Source organism: Stegodyphus dumicola, chromosome 7 (assembly GCF_044657685.1).
Source record: "Stegodyphus dumicola isolate Sdum_Otavi_A_Nest chromosome 7, ASM4465768v1".
Classification (NCBI taxonomy): domain Eukaryota; kingdom Metazoa; phylum Arthropoda; class Arachnida; order Araneae; family Eresidae; genus Stegodyphus; species Stegodyphus dumicola.
This window is the reverse complement of record NC_140774.1, coordinates 24,255,954-24,272,982: the sequence shown is the minus strand read 5'-3', so window position 1 is coordinate 24,272,982 and position 17,029 is coordinate 24,255,954.

Here is a 17,029-nt window from a genome sequence, read left to right as displayed (position 1 = left end):
TAAACATCAGATTTACTTCTTAGGTTTGTCCTTTATTAAACGACCAATAAGACAAAAAAAATAATGAATATTGCTGCATTGACATTTTAATGTGATTGCTTTGTTTATAGATAACTGAAGATGTAAATAAAATGACAAAATATATCAAAAGCAAATAATTTCTAGCGTAATATATCTCTGTAAACTTTACTCGTTTCTTGGGCACAATATTACATAGCTACCTTGATACTAAACTGTCAGCTGGGGTAGCAGTTCAATGGGCAAAAAAGCTGTTTCGATGACATTTAGATCCAGCGCTTCATAAAATTTCTTACACCGCACCTTGAGTTTAAAACCACAATTCATCGCTGCCCAAATGCATGTAGATGTTCTGAAAAAAAAAAAGAGAGAGAAAGAAAGCAGCAGAAGAGAACAAAAATAATAAATATTTAAATAAATTTCATTTTTAATAATTAAAGCAATCGCAGGATTTTGAGATTAAAATAAATAGTATGAAACGCATTTATGATGTAATAAACATGCAATGCTTTGCATCAGTGTCATTCCTTTACAACAACACATGTTTTTAAAAAGGTATTTTTTAAATGTTGTCAGGCAATCGTGGGATAATCGTGCAAACTGTCAGCATGCTAAGCATCTACAACTATTTCTTTTAACCCTTAGGGTACGAATTTATTTGAAAAAATTCTTCTGTTGACTTTTCACAAACAACGTTAACTAAAGTACTAGAAGAAACTTGTTCTTATAACTAATACCAATCACATTTGCCATGAACAAGAATGTATACATGTGTAATTTTGTCCTAGTTTGAATGACGATTAAGATTCATTAGCCATAACTTAGGTAAAACAAGTGCATGATAAGTCTAAGTCGTCAAATGTACCCAAAGGGTTATAAGGTATTTCTCTCGCCTTCCTAGCGTGCCTTCGTGGTGTAGTGGTTCTGCACGCTGGGCCGGTATTCCAGAGGTCCGTGGTTCGATTCCCGGCGAAGGCGATTGCATATTTTTCATCTTTTCTTCAGGTCGGTGACTTCAGATTACGAACAGCTCCAGAAATTGTAAATACATTCTAACGACTGACGAAGCAGGCTATGAAATAGCTCTTATGATCGAAAAAAATTTTGTTTTGGCTTGTTTTGTTTATTTAATTATGGCCTAAAGAGAGATATCTCTAGGAAGATATCTCTAAAGAGAGAGAGATGCCTTAATGGAAGACTTTCTAAGGGAAACTGGCTCGCCCATGCAGCCAGCCCGTTTGCAAGGATTTGAACCCCGGACCGAAACGCCAGTGTTCAGCGACTTTACCGCTCGTTAATGTACAATTCTGTAGTGCATAATCACGGATTATAAGGCAATATGTGAGACAGCCTCATCTTTTGAGAACGATAACCTTCAAGACCTGAAATATTTCCAGTTTAAACTATAACAAAGTACGCGAGAACGATCAACCTAAAATCTAAAACGATGACTTCATGAAATTTTTTATTTGTGAGAATATCAGTGGTAAGAACCTTTCAAAATTGAATGTTTAAATTTATGCTTGCATATTTAAAAACATTTACAATTAGTTTGGTAAAAACATTTGCTAAACTTATATATATAACAAGCTTATAAATTAATTATTAATATATAAACTTCAGTATTAATTATCAATGTATAAGCTTCAGTATTAATAATGGATGCATAAGCTTGAGTATTAATGATTGATATATAAGCTTGCGTCATTACACTTATATATTAACCATGAATTTAAAAATATGAAACATGGCAAATATTAAAAAAGAGCTTTACATCGGAGGTGGTTAACTGTAAATTACGGACGATTCATTTTGACACGTTTTACATCAACAATATGCTCTCTTTTAAACATTATATTCATTCCTTTTGAATAGTAATTTTCGTCTGCTAATCACGCCTATCATTTTCACATTAGGGATGTTCTCCAACTTTCGATAAATGTGATTCAAGAAATGTTTAGAGAAAGACACACCATTTAACTCCAAATGCATGCAATAAACTTCGTCTTAAATTTTAAAATTTAAGACGAAGTTTGTTGCTAACGTAAATTATTGCTTTCATCTAATTTACAGATGTAGATGTCATTCATCAGTGATGCCTGAATCATAATTCTGCTATTCAAAATGGATTTCGTAAATAACATCCTACATCTTATCCTTGGCAAAACAAACTTACACAAAATTATAATAAAACACTAATAGTTCCCAAATGGGCTGCAATAAATGCATATAATTATAAAATGCATATTTAGTAAATTAAATTATTTAACTGTCTCCGTGCGCTTATCCCCCTCATGGTGCCAAATGTGCTCTCTCACAGTATCTGCACTTAATATACTTGTATTATTATAATATTTCTTAAATATACTGAAACAAAGGTTTTGATGTTATGGAAATAATGAAAAGCATATTACCATTTATTGGGTTGAAACGTAAGTAATGACCGTTTATGTTGTGTTTAAAATTACGCGAAAAAAATACAATGTATTGGCATAATGTTTTGTGTTATTCGAAAGAGAATCTTTCCCTCTACAAGATAGCGTATTTGATTTTTTGTCTAATTTTGTTACTTGAAAGATCATTAAAATGGAGTGTCAAGGCCACAAAAATAAGCATTTTCGACACCTTCTTCTTTTTGCGTTTAATCGAGGCGCCAATGCTACAGAGCCCGAGAGATTTGTGAAGTGTATGAGAAGGTGCAATGCCTGAACGAACTGTTGCCAAATTCAAAAATGGAAATTTCGACCTCGAAGACGCTGCTCGTTCCGGACGACCAAATGAGTTTGATAAAGAGGGTTTGAATCAACTTTTGCACGAAGACGCGCCTCAAACCACTCAAGAATTAGCCTAGCCAATGGGTTGTAGCTAAATATAGTTCGAGATCTTGGGTCTATGGTAAGGTGACCAGACGTCCCGATTTCTAACAATTTGTCTCGCGACGTTTTAAAAAAGTCCCGATTTTTGGAAACAATGCATGATAAGCTAGGGAACGGCGGAAGAATACGGTTTTCGGCGGCCATGTGGCTACTTCGCCAGATATGTGTCTTATATTCTTTTTGTTCATTTTATAATGTTAAACTTTAATAACAAATAATTGTTGACAACTGATTGTCGAGAACTGCTTATCAAAGTTTTCATTGTTGATCAGTTGTTAGAATTCGACCACCGTTATTTGGACTTAATGGCATTTTTTGGCATTGGCATTGACGAAAACGTTTTGTAACTGTCTCTCAGACGATACACATCGTACTGCGTACTAGTGCTAGTTAAACAAGTGACGTCAACAAATTAGCTATTCAGATAATTTAGGTACGTACTTTATTTATTTATTTCACAAAAACATAAATTTTCTTGAACTTAGCAGACAGTACTCTTATTATTTATATTTTATAGTGGCGGCAAAAGGTGTAGCGTCGGTCTTGAAAGCGACGCTTACGACTTACGTTACGTCAAATTCAGAGGAAAAATAATACAAGTTACTGTTATTATTTAGAAAGAATTATAGGATTAAAATTTAAATAATTTTTAAAATATAGTTAGTTTATAACAAACAAATTAATTTAATTTTTAAACTAACAATAAAATATGTTCATGTAATTATGTACCTACTTACTGTGTTTTAAAGCAATATATATAGATAAAAATCTATAAATTTATAACAAATTACTTTTTTAGATTTTTAACATAATGAGTACGAACAGAAGATGCAAATTCAAAGATGATCAAGAAGTAAATTTAAAAAATAAAAAAAAAAAAAAAAAAAAAAAAAGCGATCACATGGTTAAAATGGGAGAAATGTAATGGTGAATTTTCTATTTCGCCCGGCTGGAAGAATGATATTTCAAAGCACACAGAGACACAAAACATAAAATGTATTTAAATACTACTGCATCTTCCTCCAAAATGCAGGAGTTCTTTCGGAAAACAATTTATGGAGACAAAGAAAAGAAATTAGCATTAGCAGAAGGACTTATGTCTTTTCATGCTAATAATCACAATCATTCCTTCAGATCTTGTACATCACAAAATGTCCAAAAGTTATTCAACAAAAAACGACAGCAATCTCCTAAAAGAATTCACTCAAATGAGAAATATGCCAAAGAATAAAATAATATTATACGTAATTTTTTAATGTATTATACAGTGTCTCACAAAAGTGATGGGACACTTGTGCTTTACAAAAAGAAACTGTAGTAAAATAAATTAAAAAACATGTAAAAATTTTTTGTGGGTGTGTTTCATACTTAAATTTAGTAACAATTATTGCATAATATACATTTTCTTAAAATATTAAAATATTAATTTAATAAAAATACAATTGTTTAGAACGGAGCAAAAAATGGCTCATATAAGTGATGGGGCATTTACTTTTCCATCAAATATTTATCGAAAAATTTTACTTTTTAAAAGGTTTTAATATTTTGTTGGATTTCCTTTTACTTTTAAAACATGATTTAATCTTCTTGGGATGGATTCGACTAATTTTTTTGTGATTTCTGGAGTGATTTTACCCCATTCGTCTTGAAGCACCGATTTTAATTGTTGTTTTGAAGAAATGGTGTGTTTGCGAATTCTTGATTCCAATGACTGCCAAATATTCTGTATAGGATTTAAGTCTGGAGATTGTGATGGTGTTTTTATTATTTCAGGACAGTTATACAGCAGCCAGAGTCTAATGTTCAAACCAGTGTGCATGGGATCATTGTCCTGGTAGAATTTAAAATCGTTATGAAAGTTCAATTTTCGCGCTGAAGATTTCAAATTTTGATTTAAAATGTCAATATATTTGTACTGATCCATTATATTGTCAATAAAAACAAGAGTACCAACTCCAGCGGACGACATACACCCCCATACAATAACTCCTCCTCCACCATGTTTTACTGTTGGCACCAAGTTCTGTTTTCGAAATTCTTCCCTGGGTTTTATCCACACCAAGATTCTACCGTCAGAACCAAATATATTAAATTTACTCTAAATTTACTCTCATCAGCAAATATAACTTCATTCCAGTAATCAGAATTTTTATTTATCTTGGATTTTGCGAAAGCCAGTTTGAGTTTTCTATTCTTTTCACTTACGAAGAATTTTTTCCTGGCTGCTCTACCGTGATATCCAGCAGATCGAATTACTCTTCTAATAGTCTCAGGTTTAACAATTACTCCATATAATGCTTGTAAATCAGCAGCAACTTTAGGAGCACTCATTCTTGGATTTGTTTTTAATATTTCGAACGATAATTCGTTTTATTCCATTGGATAGCTTTCATTGTCTGCCAGGTCTTCTTTTATCCTGAATCATATGATAATAAATCATATGAGTCATATGATTCTTTTTATATTGTTTAATGATATTGTAAACTGTTGAATGACTCAAATTAACTGTTTCAGGAGTTTCTCTAATAGATTTTCCACGTTCAATATGCAAATTAACAACTAATTTTCGAATTTTAGGCAAAGTTTCCTTTCGTTTAGCATTCCTGGCTGTACAGAGCTAAAAAACACAAAAATTCCAAATCAAACTGGAAAGAAATACTGCAAACGATTTTATAAATTATTGCCAATTGCTTCTCAGTAAAAATAAAAAACCCAAAAAATATTTTTATTGTAGTACGTAGTAGTATCTAATGGTGTCCCATCACTTATGTGAGCCATTTTTTGCTCCGTTTTAAACAATTGTATTTTTATTAAATTAATATTTTAATATTTTGAAAAATGTATGTTGTGTAATAATTGTTACTAAATTTAAGTATGAAACACACCCACAAAAAATTTTTACATGTTTTTTTAATTTATTTTATTACAGTTTCCTTTTGTAAAGCACAAGTGTCCCATCACTTTTGTGAGACACTGTATTTTTAAATTGCAGTTATGTTGAAATTAAAAAAATATATATTACAATACAATTTTGCGTTCTATGAAAATTTGTGTTGCTCCATATAGACCAAATTTTTAATCAAGTATCTCCCCCCCCCGATCAATGGTGTCTCGCTTTACCAGTGTTAAAATCTGGTCACCTTAGTCTATGGGGAAAATCTTAAAACTCGAATATTATTGACTAATTTATTGTTTTTTGTTTTGTGAAAATAAAAATTTTTAAATTAAAAAAACGGCCATTACTCATGTTTCACCCCAATAATTATTACAGGCAAAAGAAATATGTGATTTCATGTTTCTTATTCAAAGTACAGGGTGTTTATAAAGTTCCGAACTCATTTTGATGTTTAATAACTCATAAAATAATGAAGAGATAAACGAACTTATGGCATTTACTGATGGAATAACTTATATATTTTCTTTTTCAGGTTTGAATATCTTTGCATTTGTAAATATCGTCTGCGCGTGTGGTTAATTTCAGATAATTTCATTTTCCAGTTTAAATACCTGTACTTTTCTAAATATCGTCTGCTTATTAATTGCAATTTTCTCTCTTTTGTTTTAGCAACTAATAATTAGCAACTATTGCAATGTTATGTTTACTTTTGATGTGTTTGTTCTAGTACTTTTGTATGTGATGTTTTATTCGATTGGATATTAAGGAGAATGCATACACCACAAACACATGCTTGCCGGTACCTGGCGTGAAATTGAATATCTACTTGATATTCTTCGTGCGACGAACGGGGCACACGTGGAAGTTCATTGACAAGGGTCATGAAACGTTTCGCGTCTATCTAACCATTTATGTTATTAATTTTAATCTATCTTTATTATTTTATGAGTTATTAAACATCAAAAGGGTCCGGGACTTTATAAACACCCTGTATTTTAGTACTATTTGAATAATAAGTATTCTGCTAAAATGAAATGATATTGTTTAATTTTTAATTTAAAGCAAAAGAGCAGGATCTAATATGGTACTGTATAAATGAATGATGAAATGTTTATTTACTGCCGTTGTTTAACCATAGTATTTAAATTAACAAAGATCAGAATTAAAAAGAATTAAATTCTGTACCTACAATAATGCATAAATTTCTCGTTATAAATTGTGCCAACAAAAAATGCGTCATCAAGTAATTGTTGAAAAAAGTCCTATAGTTTAATTAAAGTATAGAATTTTCCTGTCATGAAAATTCCACATCATAACGATTTATGTCTGAACGCGGTGATAAAAAGTTCGAGGCAATATGATGCACAAATCGTAGTTAATTAAGGGAACGAACTCGATCACTTGAGATGCATATAAGAAATTGTCTGATACCAACACAAGAACATCAGCTGGGATTTTACCGGTGTCAATATCCGAGAAAACTATTTTCCCGCAAGCGCTTCTTAAAATACCCCAGAAACAAGGTAAGGTGAAACGACTGCTCACGCAAATGACACCTTTCCATATCAATTTTGCTCTGGTCATATATAATGGGTCAGCCTTTTTGGTATGTATGTTAATGGCGTAGAAAACTGTATGCATCCTTTCTCTTTCTGTATTCTGTCGTTCATGTATTCACGAAACGCCGTTTCTTTGAATTTATGAGTATTCTTTTAGTCTTCTTAACAGAACATACTTCACATCGTAATCGGTAACCATTTCCTATAACTTCGAGCTATGATTTTAAAGAAAGCAAGAGTTTATACAGCTGCTTCTTCCCAAAACGGACGTTTTGGCTTTGTTTAAAATTAAAACTGAATGAAATTTGCAATATTAGTGAAATGATTAATAATTTAATTATTTCTGTTGATCCTTGTAAGAGTTTTTGTGTGTTACAGCAATACTTTCTGATGAATGTAGGAGGAATGATGCTCGTTTACAATTAGCAAAATTGATGTGTAAGTTTATTCTAAGCCCACTGAAAGATTCAGAAAGAGACACTAAATAAAAGGCGAGCCGCGGAGTGGTAAGTTTCTTAATAAATGGGTTCAATGACGTATTTCCAAACTCACCCAGAAAAGTGGATTACATGACGAAGATGCGACACCGAAAAGCCGTAAAGCGTCACACGATTGTTAATCATCTTTCACGTCTTTTTTTCTCTAAACAACGGAATGAACGTTTCTGTAAAAAACTGTAAGTTGGCGGAATCATTAAATCATTTAGCTGCCCTTCGGCGTTCCGTATATCCGTCATTCAGGTAAGGATGACTCCCCAAGATTTTTTAAACCATAAACGGAAGATTTATAACAGGGTACAATCATAAATAAGATACTAACATGCCGGGTAATCTAAAATTAAACAAATCAATGCTTTTCCGAATAATTATTATCCCAGTATTACGGGCTAATTATAAAAATTATAAAAGCTTTCATCAAATATTAGAAAATACTGAAAAAGGGTTTTGACCGAAAAGTGTTTTTAAGAAATACTTTTCCTTTTGGATGTATTAGGCTGATGACATTTTCATAATTTCTGACTGCAAAAAAAAATGTTTAACAAGCATTCATTTCGTATAAATTCCACTTACTCTTGAAACGTTTTAAATTTGTTTTCCTTGACATTCCAATGAAGCCTAAAAATGTTTCATCATTACTATTTTTATCGAGGAGCGATTACAGTCTCCTTTGCAAATCTGATCATTTTGTTAAACAAAAAATTGTTTCTTTCTATTCTTAAGCCTTTCGTTTGTTAAATAAGGATTGTATTTTACAGTTTTCTCTTGCTCGTATGCTAAATTACTAAAAGTCGTTGCTATTAGCTGAGGATTTTCCTCTTGTACTTTAAACCCCTTTAAATAATAAATGCTATAGCGATCATGCGAATTTTTTTTGTTATTATAAAACAATCTATTGTAATTAATATATTCTTTCATTGAATATAATTTCAATTTCAATGCTCGGCTGTCACTTCTTAGTTAGGTGAAATATTTAGTACATCGGTGGTAATATTAACTCTTAACTAAAGTTCTGCCGTATTGATAAAATGGCTAATATTCCATAAGCGGGGTAAGTTGGCGCCAAACTATTTTGGCCTTCAAAATTTGGCGAATTTTTAGGCGCACTAAATGAAAGCACTAAAATGTGATTTTTAAACGTAAATAGAATAGTAACTTTTAAGTTTTGCAGTAGGACAACGCCGTTATTTTGTGTAAACAGAATAGTAAAATGAGATGATAAAATACTAGATGAGTAAAACAAAGTAAAAACATAGTCATATCTATGTAATTCATCATAAAATAGTAGAATGAACAATTCTTGTAAATAATTATTGAGTAAATAAATATATACACTTATCAGGTCAGAGCACTGATTTGAAAGCTTTGGTTTAATTGTCTTTAAAAATTTTCAATTACTTCTGAAAATTTCATACCCACGTAAAAGTTACTACACGTAAATCAATTAATTATAAAGTGAAACTTTCCTAAAGCAATTAATTAACTCCATAATTCCAGATAATTCCAGTTTCTTGTAGCCTTATAAAACTATCAGTGATTTTAAATACTGTTATTTAATTATGTTCCTGACATATGTATCACTGCCAGAGGTGGTCATTTAAGAAAATAACCACTATATGAGGTTTCACTTAGCGTAATTTTTTTAAAATAAATAATTCATTTTTATACTCCCAAGACTAGCACATTTAATATTAAATAAACTCTATCAATTATTCAGAAATCTATTTCTATTTCAAAAGCAATTTATGAAAAAACCATTAGAAATTTTCTTCATCAAACTAATAATAATGAAAATTAAAATAGTCATAAAAATTATTACATGCGTTTAAACAAAATAGCACAAAATCTTTAATGTAACAATGTGGTTCTAGTCTCACACTTGTAAAGAAAAATAGACCAAAAAGAAGAAAACAGTTTAAGCTACTATGATTATCTAAATTTTCACACAATTTTTAATATTATAAAAACAATTCCTCACCTTGTATGTCTTGTCTATCTCATTCAGTAAGTAATAAACACATTAACTATTTCAATGTTTACTTCATTAATAAAACTTGCATTTTTTGTTCGCGAAATATAATTAGTTTCTGCCTTAAATTTTTTTTTAAAATTTTATATTGCCGAAACATATTATTGAAAGTTTTAATCATTTATATTAATGGATGTATATGACTATTACTATGATTAACTACTTCTATGCTTGGAAGTATATGACTACGACCTACGATGGTGAAAGTAAGGACCCTGTAAGGACTTTTAAGCCGGGTACATGCGTTTGGTTCTGCTGATTGAAATAAAAAATGGGAGATGCACAGTTAGATGTTATACAGTCCAATATACAAAACTGCAATGTTTTCTAAGACTAATCTTTTTGAGTTCTGCGAGTTACATACGTACATACAGAGGCTATTAGCATTGCGGTACAAATGTTATAAAGAGTCAGTTCTACCAGCCTTTTCTTCTGAAACACATGGAAGAAGGTTTTTAAACCTGAAAAACAGACAGGCAAAAGATTAAACTGAAAGTTCATTTTCAAGTTTACGCTACAATTTAAGTAAAAACTAAGCTACTTGAGTGAAAATTTAAAAAGACTTATTTACCGCTCTTTAAGGAGTAAAAAAAAAAAAAAGAGTTTAAATCTTTACAACAAAATAATAACTAATTGCTTAACCTGGCTTCAAATTATTCGCAACCTCTGAGCATAAACTCTAAAAAAATGCCAGAAATCACTCACCAAAATCATCTTGAATTAGTGGTGAGAGGTTCACGAGAGAAACAGCTTTTCTGTTGCGATACCAAACTCTCTCCATAAGTTTACTTTTTCAGTTCTTGTCAAAATCTGACCCAATTTGCATTCTGCAGAGGCTGACGAAAAAAACAGAGGTTACAGGAAAGAATAAACATAAAAATATTTTGGTCAGTTTCAAAAAACCTTGCAGTATATAAACGTATTGAGAAAATCTGAGTTTATGAAAATAAGATAAACCCATACAAGAAAAGATCGTGAGGACTTTACATAATTCCGGATAGAAGTTATAGCTAAGAGTTGTAAGTTTAGTGCTAAAGCGTGGTTACACTGAGTTCTGAGATTTCTGTCCACACGGGACGTGCAATCGCTATACTTTTCTTTACTATACGATTTCAATGTTCACACGGGACATGCAATCGCTATAATTTTCTTTACTATACGATTTCAATGTTAATATTATTATCTAAATGCTTTACTTGGTATTACACAGGTTGAATCAGAGTTGTTGGAACAAATTCTGAGGCAGGGCTTCCCGAACTGTTTCTTGCATCGCCTCCTTTTAAAATTTTTATCCACTCGCCATACATTTTCTCGATAGTACATAGCATAAATCATAATCATAATAACAGTGATTCCACATAAAGAACCTAACGATAACAATTAGAGTAAGAATATCAATAAAATGCTTAATTTTTCTTAGATTTATATTTTGCTATTATTTGCATTTATATTATTTTTAATTTTACAAATATACATAAATTCTATCTGCAAAAGAGTTAGATTTTAAGAGGTTTCACGTATTAATGCAATTGTTTAAATATTTGGCATAAATTTGCTTAATGTAATTCTTAAATCCCTTTGTTCGAAAATAATTGTCTTGTATTTTGTTTAGCAATAGGGGGACCGGAAAGTAATGTCGCTTTCTTACACTAAATTCAAGCGAATAAATTTTTAACAAGTTCTTATTTTTAATCAATAATATAATCACTCTCGCTATCAGCAACCTTTTGCCATCTAGTGTGCAAATTTTCAAACCCGGACCGATAAAAGATCAATTGGGTTTTGAGTAAAGTATCTCGAGATGGCATTTTGGGCATCATCCAGATTTTCAAATTTTTTTCACTAAGAAAATGCTGTAGGGATCGGAATATATGGAAATCCGAGGGTGCGATATCGGACGAGTATGATGGGTGAGGCAGTACCTCTCACCCCAATTCGTTAATTTTTTGCAGTGTTCGTCTTGCACAGTGCGGTCTTGCATCGTCGTGTTGCGGAATGAAGCTTTTTCTGTTGACAGTCGCAGGATATTTCTCGATTAAAGATTGGTTCACTCGATCCAATTGTTCACAATAAAGGTCTGCATTCACCATTTGTCCAGGTTTTAGCAATTCAAAATGAACAATTCCGCGAATACGTCACCAAACACATAGAAGCGCCTTTTTGGGATGCAAACCCTTTGTAACCCCTATTAAAACTGTCTTTTGCGTTTTGGATTATCATATAGGATCCACTTTTCGTCTCCAGTAATCAAAAAACGGTCCGTTGAAGCCATACGTTGCATGAGATGGATCGGCTGGCTTTGTTCTCTTTGGACAGATTATGGAGGACCAAACACTTGCTCTGCTTATTTTTCCAATCTGCTTTAAATGTTCTTGAATGGTTGACCAAGGTTGGTTAAAGTTCCTCGATTGTTTGACAACAGTTCCTCGATTGTTTGACAACAGTTCCTCGATTGTTTTGAAAACAGTTCCTCGATTGTTTGACAACAGTAATAAAAAAATATTATTACAACACAAATTATATTTATTTAAAAAATATATTAAATAATTTTAGAGTACTTCGCCCCTACATTCATTTACACAACTTCTTCGTTACAACATAATACTACCTTATATTTAAAAAATTAATTATCAGTTTTATTAGTACATTTTTTGTAAGCAATGGACCTTCAGTATGCCGATCAACCGCCAGTACATACTCGGCTGTCCAACCTTTTGATCATTATTGACCCCCTTTATTATTTCAATGACCCCTCTTTAGATTCCTACCCTGAGGGTGGCACATCACGCAAACAAATTTTTATTTAGGAATGTATGGGGGAAATTCACGTATTGAGGTACAAAGACAAGAAATAAAACATGAAAGGAAATACATTTTTTTAGTACTTGCAACATCTTTGGTAAATGCTTCTTTACAACAATATTTACAAAATTGCTCAAATTTGCATTCCCATACATACTTGGAAGCGACGACAGAGTTATTAGCATACAGTTTCAAAGCTGCCAATTATTATTTCCTCGCGGACGTGCAGCCGCAGCGAATATTCAAACGACAAAGATCCTCAACAGAATCATCGCCGAGTCTAGTAAACGTACAAAGCGTATACTTCTATTGTTGGTGAAACGCAGTTTTGAGTAGCTGTCGTAAACCTTGCTGTAAAGGTAGGAGCGCTTGTCAACGATACTACAAGTGCACAGTTTATGTTTTTTTATGTCTTATTTCTCCGGTTTGTTCTTCAACAAATCTTTTAAGCCGTGCATTCCTATACAAAAAAAACAACAAAAAAACATTTGTTGTAGAGTGCTTTACTATTCGTTAAAGATTGCCCCATAGCTCTAAATTACTCTATATGATTAATTATGTATTTGTAACATGTATTCTAGAAACACCTATTTTGTATCAATAGTGTTCCAAGATGATGTATGGCAACACTATAAGAAAAGAATGATATTTCTTTAACACTTGCGTATTTAGAAGATCCGCGTAAGAATACGCTCAAAACAATTTACAGCATGTTTTTACCTATCAACGTGCATTTATGTCGAAGTCAACCTTTGATGACTTCACCATAAATTACATTTCAGAATTTTATCAAATGAGAACCTAAATTAATACCGCTTTCGAACACATTTTAAGTTCTCTAAGGCATGTTAAAGAAAGCAGTTTATAACGAGACACAACAGCAGTATTTTTCAAACGATTATAAAAAAATTAGCCCCCCCCCAAAAAAGAAAACAATTTCTCAGTCAAAAATTGAATTATCACCATAAATAAACTGAGTCATTATTTTGGCATTTGAATGAATGTCATGGTATTTACTTTGGCCCGAAACTTCCCGCAGAGAAAATGTTACTCATCATATGAACAATTAACTGCAGACCAGTTAGTCTTGAATAGTTCGTGGAATAGACTTCAATGCCAAACCTTTTCATCAAGAGCTTTTCTTCTTGAGAAACCAGATTGCAAAGATTTACCTACTACTCAAATACTAACCAATTTGCTCTACAATTCCAGTCATTTGGAATGGTTCTGAGTGAAGCCACATCTATTGTAATTTAAAATATTGTTATGTCCTGAAGAGGAAAGCATGTTTGAAGGAATAATTTCTGAAATATCTACAGTTCCTGGTACAATGCAAATGGGCTTACGTGTGACAGAGAATAGAACAGGCTTTTAAATTCAAAGAATTACATTTACGTTTTATCGAATGTCAGAAAATGTTTTAAATCTATTGTAAACACAATTTTAAATATACAGACAATAATGGATTTTAGATCGTAATTTTTTTTTAAAGATTTTAAATTGCTAGCTTAGAATTTATCTTTCTAAGAATTAAATTTCATGTTCGTACTTTTATTTCCCTTTATATTAACAGAAATTTCATTTCCAGTTTTACTATTATGAGGTTTTTGTTAAACGGAAGACAAACGCAGTAATGTAAAATTCAAAATAAGTAAGAAAAATCAACTTAACTTTCGAGTAGATTTTGAACTTATTTATTTCTACTGTTAAATGGCGAAGAATCTGTATATAGTATTTATGTATGCGGAAAAACGCAGATACCTAGAGCCATCAGATTTTGAGCATCCTTCCCCCGGAACATGGGCACTTCGAAGCCCGAATTTTAAATTTCGAATTTGTTTTTTGTTTATTTCATATTTTGTGCGAATTTAATGAAATGCTGATTAACAAACTCAGCGATTCAAAAGCAATGTCTTACCGCTCGGCAATTTAAAAGCAATATCTTACCACTCGGCAAAGTGCAAAATATTTATCCTGTTGCCACAGGGAAAAGCGGAAGATATTTTTAATATATATACTTTTTTTTTTCAAATTTAATCAAGAAATTCAGAGGTTTGAAAGAAATATGTTTCCACTCTCCAAAATAAAATATAGCTATCTTGCACATGCCAATGTGTTGCCATTCAGCAAAGCGTAAAATATTTAATTTTTCTTTCGAATTTAATCTGTCTGTTCGATATAAAATGAACAGTAAAATGAAAAAGTTCTTTATTTCTGTTTTTAATTATTAGATGTATTTCACTAGCTAGACTTATTTAAATCATTATACATTTTTTTTCTTTTTTATAACAGTTTTAAGAGGCCCTTCAATTAAAATATGTTCCAAACTATGATGGCCTTCTTGCCTAATTTTTAATAAACTTTCGTAATTATGAAAACGGATATCCTTCAGACGTCAATAATTACTTGGAAAAGTTTACTTGACATTAATTACTGAATTTATATAACTATAAGAAACTTCTTAAAAGTCTGAATTCTTTGATGATCATCAGTTACATTCGATCCTACATTAAAGTTATTTTTAACCTTAAAAGTAACAATATATTTATTCTGGAATTGTTACTTAAAAATGTCTGCAAAAAAATTAATGCTTTGATTTATTTTCTTAACGTGGTGGTCTACGAAAAGGAAAAATTACGACGCTTTTGAGGATTACAAAAATGTTTAGCTCTACAGAGCTACAAAGTGTAGAGAACTGGTTTATGTTTCATTTGACAGATGAAGATGTATACTACAAAATGCGAAAAGAATTTTGGAATTTTGAATTACGATTCAGCTACAATTGAGTGACAAATTTACGCAAAATCGCGGGAATTGGGAACGCGTTAATTACGATTGTTCTACATATACTTTTTTTACATTTTGTTCAAACAGTATTGTAATTTTTAATAATACAGAGGCAGTTAAAAAAACACTGGAAATAGAACTGGCCTATATTATAATAACAAAAAAATACTATTAAGTAATTTACATTTTTAGTCAGTTTATTCTAAAAACGAAAGTACTATCAAAAATTTTAAAGAAAGTTATTAGAAATAGAAGCAAATTATAAATAGCATCAAAGAATAATATTTATGAGAGATCTTGAACAATATCGTAGAGTTTACATTACAGAGTCATTGGATTTTTGAAGAAGGAAACACGAAAAATGAGCAATGCCGTCCCCGGTACTCGAACCTGCTCCTCTCAAATACGCGCCGATACAAAAAGGAGGGAAAAATAGCTTATATATTCCCCCTTTTAAAGGGCGACTAGGGATTAGGGAACCCAATCGCTAAATCTTGTTGGTGAAGAATCATCATCCACCACCTTTTAGTTCGGGCGCCACTGTAGAGTCTATAGTTTGTTTTGAAGCAGGAAGATGTGAAAAATGTGCAACGCCCTCGCCGTGATTCGAACCTGGAGCTCTCGAATACGCGCCGAGTGTGCTACCATTACACCACGAAGGCACGCAGAAAAGAGGGAGAGTGGTGTCTTATAACACTCGCATAAAAAGTAGGTTGAAACTTTGTTTTTACTGTAGAATATTCGTATAATCCTGATAAAGTAAATTTAATTACGTATTGTTGTCAACAAAAACAACTTCCAGCATGTGTTACCAGTGATATTATTCCTCGCATTTTACCTTTTCCATTTCATATTTTCAGTAGACAGTTTTGTTTCATGTGGACAGTTTGTGAGACTAAATTTAAATCGTTCTGCAATAAAGTAAATTCAGAAGCTTTACTTTTAGACACTGGTCGGTTAATCCGCAACCGGATTAATCAGGAATTGACGTTATATTGAATCTTTTACAGTTATTATAATAAACGTTTATTTAGTTCTCTTCATGGTGCTTGTCGGTATGATTAAAGGTTTTTCATCGGTTTTGAGTACACACGCTGTTTGAGAATAAAAATACAATTCGGTAAAGCAATTTTTTTTTCCAAATTTCGATTAAATATTTTTTAATTTAATACTTTAATAATTTCTGACTGTATCTTAGTTTAATGAACAAATTAAAATTATCAGAATTTTATTGTTTGCAACATTCGACAGAGCGAATAAATCCTTTTACGTGAAACACTTATGAAATTTTTAATTTAATTTCTGAATTTTTGGCGAATTTTCGAAAATTACTCGAGTTTAGGAATATTTGAAGTTTACTTTTTTTAAATTTCAATATCTAAAAATGCATTGAATACAAAGTTTTGAAACTTTTCTTCGTTATGAAACACACAGTTCACTCTGTTTTAAAACAACAACGGTAAAAAATATTGTTAATCGTTTTTTTAGAGTTTTTTAAACCTATTAAACCTAGACACTTTTTATAAGCTATTTTTTAACTCTTTAATAACGTCTACGGTCAAGAC